Genomic DNA, 6345 nt, shown 5'->3' with positions numbered 1-6345 from the left:
AGCTCCTAGCAGACTTGTGCCAACTGACCAAGTGATAGCTGCGACAAGAGCTAGTACTTGTGCATACAACACTGTCGCTTCCAAGTCTGTTATGAACTACTGGGTTGATAAGAGTAAAGAAGGGAGTCCCAGGAGTTGCAGCATTATTGCTGCAATACTGGAGCCCACCATGTCCCCATTTGTCTCTTGGATGAGAAAGTCACCTTCTCTTCTCTCCTCATTTACTATATCGTTCCTGTGTTCAGCCATGGTCTCAGGAGGAACGTTTTCTTGCTCTTCTTCTGTTATAGGATCTTCGTATATCTCTGGAGGTTCACCTATAGGTTATTCTGGATCACTACCACTAAAGAAGAGATAAGGGTGACTCAGTGATGTGGTGGGCATGTTGGGTAAGAATTTTCTTGTATTGTCTCTCTTCCTACGAGGCATTAAAGGAAATATTTATGGTTGATTTTTGTGTTTTTTTTTTCTACTTGTACTTGCAAAAATGAAATAGATTAAACTACAACTAACTAAAATCTATCTTGCTGAAATGAAAATGTAGAATTGAAATGAAAGCAGGAAAGGATGAATCTATGCTGCTGAAATGAAATTGCAGAATTGAAATGCTTGGCTACGTTTGCAGAATTGAAATTGCAGAAATGAAATGCTAAGCTACGCTTGCAGAATTGAAATTACAGAATTGAAATGCTAATATACGCTTGTAGAATTGAAATTGCAGAAGGGAAATGCTAATCTATGAAATTAGGAAATGTCTAATCTAATTTTGCAGAAATGAAATTGCAGAATGGAAATGAGATAAACTACTTAGCAGAAGGTTGTAGTAGAAAATAGAAGAAAAGCAGCAATCACAAATACTATGATGCTTCCCCAGTAACGGCGCCAAAAATATGGTGGGCTCCAATATTGCAGCAACGATGTTGCAACTCCTGGGACTCCCTTCTTTACTTTTATCAACACGGTAGTTCGTAATAAACTAGGAAGCGACGGTGTTGTATACACAAGAACTAGCTCTTGCCGCAGGATGTCACTTGATCAGTTGGCACAAGTCCACTAGGAGCTTAAGCCAACCTCTATGAGCTCTTAGAAGAAGCTTTTAACAGTAATGGATGAAAGCTAACTCAAAGGAGGCTAATCTACTTGCAGAAAGAAGTTGAAATCTTAAAGGAAATGCAAACCCTAGCAAACCCTAGTTTTACCGACTAACCCTACTGGTGCAAGAAAAGAGATGAAATTTACAAAAATGGATGTGATTGACTCTTGGAAAGGTGAAATGTATGTGACTAAGCTACTTCTGAAGGAAAATATGGAAAACACGTCTTTTTGTATATTTGAGTAATTTTGCAGAATTATTGTGCATGTGATTTAACTATTTTTAATTGTGCAGGGGTTTATTGGCAAAAGGAAATGGAGTGGGCATTTGCAGGAGGTTAGTAAGGTGAGAAGAGGGCCTAAGGGGTCCCTAGCACCCTTCCATAGAGTTTCACAGTGATCAGATCTCGAGAAACTGCTCATGTGATCTTCTACAGGAAGTCTGCAGGGGTTATATAGGATGTTCTACAAGAAGAGCTGAGAAAGGATTTTGAGGGTTGATGGAGGAAAAATAGTGGGAAAGTCGAATTGGAGGATGCATGAGGATGTGAAGAGGTCTAGGACCTAGTAAATGAGGCTAAGGAGTGATGAAGATGGTTGGATTTGTTTAAGGATGGAGGGAGCAATGTTGCACAAAAATGTAGAAATTAGGTCAAATTGGAATAGTGTGGAAAATGAAGGGAAGGAATCCAAAATTTGGGTTTGGAGCAAGGTGTGTGCTGAAGGAAGGATAGGTAGGGATGTATTGCAGGTGATTTGCACACTATCTCTCAAAACTAATCAAAGAAAGACTAGAAAAATCAGAAATCTATCTACGTTGACCTAATCTGACCTAAAAACTAGAAACATGATGAACAAGAAGTTGTGACTAGGAAATCATGTAAGATAACTATGGAAATCTAAGCAAGAACAAATCTAAATATGGAAGTGAAACTGGCATCAACTTTTCCAACTAAAAATATAACACTAGCAATTGCATGGAAAGGCAAAAACAGTGTTTTTGTGGCAGCAAGTATGCCTTGGTCTCAGCTCATGGTCCCACGGATGGCGAGATGGGATCAAGGACTGCTTGATGGCCTTTTTGCAGATATTTTCTATTACCAAACTGTCAAATCAACCTGAAGCATGAAAAACTATCTTAATCATAAAAAACAACCTAAGTAACAAAGCGAGATTTTAACCTAAATAACAAAAATTATTCTATGAATGTAGGAAAGAAAACACATAATAGTACACAAGGAGGTATTGGCACTTGGGTTTTTGCAAACCCCAAGAGCTACAGCCTCCTAAGAAGAGCTCAAAGCCAGCACAAAGTGAAATTTATCTCCATTATTCAAAAAATAACCATGTCACAAAAATGTTTACAGCAAAAGCTTGAAAATGAGCTGAAAGGAAGAGCAACACCAAAGTGCAAAAAACAACTATTCAAGAGCTAAACTACCAAGGTTTGAAGCCTTCCTACTTATGCACCACGTGGACCTCCAACAGCCCTCCTTAACTTGAGGTGCTTGGCTGCTCAAAACTATAGTTAATCAGCCACTTCACAAAATCTGCTCGACTGCCCCTGGAAATCATCTTTGGTGGGTTGTTGAACTCCGAGTTGATGGTGGAGAACTCGAGGAAGTGATCATTTAGTGCAGGAGATACCCTTCCTACCAATCCTCAGCCTTGTTCCCTCATATTTGGCTTTCAACTAGCTCATAAATGCTTGACCTTGGTCCAAATGATGTCCAAAAATATGCAATAAGCACGTATTAGACTTCATGGTCAAGTGACTATTCTCATTCATTCAATTAACATAAATATATTCAAAAGCATGCATAAACTATGAAGAATGGTGGATTAATCAAGAATAATAGGAAAAATAAGCCCAATAAGTTACCCATTTTTGGGGCTCATCATCACGCCCTGCTAAATGTGTTGCTCATCCTCTGAGAAACTAATCTAGCTCATCATCTTTGATTGCTTTGACTGCCTCTCTAACATCCCAGGATTCCGAGGTGATGTACTCTTCTCGTTCATGAAATCCTACTTTTCTCTCTACTTCCTCCCATTGCCTGTGCTCTTCTTCTTCTTTGACCCCTTCCAGCAGTCCCAAAAGTAATGGAGGACTGAACTTCAAGCCAATCTAGTTGGCTTGCAGAGTTTGCATTGACTGTTTATAAAGTTTTACCCTTGCCAAGGCTCCCTCATCCTTGTTGGGGAGTGGTACTCTTTGATTTTTAGACTGTGGGACAACGTGTTCCATCTCCTTATGCAAGCATGAATGTAATTATCACCCAATAATCTCTCCATGTCCTCAAAGTGGGCAATAGCGTAAGCTTTCTTTTCAATGTAGTCTGGGAGAACCTACGGGTTCTACTCTGATCATGAGTGGCTCACTTAGCTCCCTATTCATAACATTCCAAATCTCTGTTGCCCTCTTTTCCTCATGGTTTAACCACGAAGCCATGGCCATGAGTTGCACATCTCCCAATGTAGCATTGGGGTCCCACAGATTCATGTTTGGAAGGGCCAAGTTGTGTAAATAGAATTCTGATAACTTAGCCTTATCTTCTGTAGAGCTACTGTCACAAAAGTCCATAAACTGATGGTAATTCTGAAATGGAATGGTGCCCCTCTAGGCCAAGGTTTTAATTTGAAATTGCAACCATTGATCTTTAAGATATAAGGCATATGACTTAACAGGTTGCCTACATTATAAGGCTTTTATTGTGCAGCTAGCCATGCAGGCCATCTGGGCGTCTTTTTCTTGCAACTGTTGTTTTAAACCCTGAATCTTTTCTGCGGTCTGAGACTCTTGTTCTTGCAGTAGTTTTGTGAGCATCTCCACATTGGCTTGTAGCTCTGCCTCCCTCTGTTGTTTCTCAGTTGTGTCTTTGTCTGCTGGAGGTTCTTCTTGCTACTGTTTCCCTTCAAAAATGGACAGCCTACCTTCCTTGTGGACTTCTTGTAGCCAGTTCTCCTCTCATTTATTTTAACTTCTCCTCCATGTGTTCTATGTCCTCAATTCCCTTAGATTTGGAAATTTTCATCCATGTGTGTGTTCTGATCCTCTCCTCTTCCAATGCAAAGAAGAGTGGCACAACAAATTTCTGTGGGATGATTTTCCCACTATCTAAGAGGTTGTAGTATGAGCCCAAGCTAGGTTGAGGGCTTGGTTCTAGTATCTCCTCGGTAATTTCCTCTCCCTATGATGGTTTGGCTGCCTTTTCCTCCAATTTCTCGGTCTCCTTTAAGTTAGCTAGAGTTTCCTATAGAGATGTCTCAGCTTCCTGTAGAGCTGTCTTTGAGTCCATCATCCTAATTATCTCTCTCCAGGTGGAGGTTTTTGGGCTTCCTCGTTCATAGGTGATAGATTTCTTTAAAGGAGACTCTTCTTTTGGTTTAGTTGTTGTGTCCTCAATGACAATTAGCTCCTTTGACTATGGCTAGGGTCTGCCCACTTTGATCCTTGTGTTTCTCCTTGCTTTAAAGTACATGGAGGGTTGCCTCTTTCTCTTCCCTTTTTGTTTTGGAGGTGTGCTGAAGGAAGCAAGCACAATTGCTGCCTCCCTTGCCAATATCTCAGGTGATTTCTCCTCTTGCTATCCTTTTTCCTTGCTTCCTGTAGAAATCCCTGTGTCAACTGTTTCTGTCTGTGCTGCTGAGATCTCAGGGTGTGTCTTTTCCTTTTGTTTCTATGTGCCTACTTTGGGTATGGCAGCCTTCACTTGGGCTTTTTCAGCCTTCTCTGTTCTACTCTTCATCCTCTTTTCCCTTGGTGTTTTTGCCGTTATTTCTTCCTCTGTTTTAGGCTCATCAATCTGGCCCATTTCCCCCCCTTTTTTTTTTCTGTGCTTGAATGTCCTGTGTTCCTTCATCATTGTTTTTCTCACCTTCTTCAGTGTGTTCTCCCTCCTCACTGCTAGATGGGGTGATGTTTTCGGCCAAAGTTCTAATATTGTCATCCCTGGACATGTTTCTAAAGATTTCCCAAGATATGGGGACAGTGTAGGTGTGCAAAGCATCTTCCACCAATAGTTTGATGAGCCCATGATGGGCCAACTGATCTGGGATCCCTTCATTTAACTTTGTACCACATTCAATTAGTGACTGAAGAAGGAAATAGGGGATGCTTAGTTTCTTGGCTGGAGGCAAGTCAATCCCATGCCTTAGTTCACACAACAACCTGAAATGATATCCATAGATGATGCTAAACCTCCCCTCACATGTGATATACTTCATAATTTGAAAACTAACTTCACTCCAGAGAGGAGGCAAGCTGGTTCTTCTAACGCCATTTTATCTTCTACAGGATGCTTCGTGGGCATAAAAAATGACTTCTTAGCAATTTGGCCCAATGATATCTCTTCTTTGCTCCAAGGGAGCCCCAATGGTAGACCAGTAACTAAATTGATGAGCTCAGGGGTGAGTTCTAGGGTCAAACCCCTAAAACAAACTGTGGCATGCGTTTCTGACTGTGGTCTTAGGGACATTAAAAACTCCTCAGTTATCTCGTCATCATGACCATGAATTTTTTCAAAGAAGGATATCTAATTTGCTCGGGTGAAAAGGTCCACCACCTCAGGACGCTCGTGCAACTTGCTAGAGTCTGAGGGCTCTTTCCTTATGAATCCACATGGCATGCTAAGAGTGCTCTTTTTATGTTTTATTAAAAAAATGAAATGCTCAGGCAACCAAACAATCAATCTGGAATAGAGGATAGATTGAAATTGGTTTCCCCTAAACCCAAGAAGGAATTTTTCGTGTGTTCAATATCAACTAGAAACAATTCCCTTGTTTTAAGACCGCTGTCACCCAGAACTCGACTGTCTGTTAATGGAAGGAAGAATTTTGTTTTTATAGACATAGCATAAGGATCAGCTTCCCTTCTCAGCACACACATAGATATGCAAATTCAAATTTTTTTACACATAGGCTGGCCTCTACGGTTGTATATATCTTCCTTACAGGAGAATTTAAAAGAAAACATGGAGAAGATTTCTTTGATGCAGAGAAACTGGGGAAACTCAGTGCAATATGTAGGCAAACGTTTTACTTCTAATACACGGGCATAATTTTCCTCTGATTTTTCAATCTGATGCCGTTCAATTCACCACCTTGCACAAACACATCATGCGTAGAGGAGTTTTTTTCGAGCCTACTGTTTAGTCAATTTAGTATGTCCTAAATTGCTACATTAATTATCAATCTGGGAGTCGTAAACTGATGAAGTGTGGTGCACTATATGTGCAAGACAACCACTTTCTT

This window comes from Pinus tabuliformis, chromosome 7 (genome assembly GCF_031772625.1).
Source record: "Pinus tabuliformis cultivar Carrire ecotype Pingquan chromosome 7, CPIR1, whole genome shotgun sequence".
NCBI classification, from domain to species: domain Eukaryota; kingdom Viridiplantae; phylum Streptophyta; class Pinopsida; order Pinales; family Pinaceae; genus Pinus; species Pinus tabuliformis.
Note: the sequence above shows the minus strand (reverse complement) of the source record.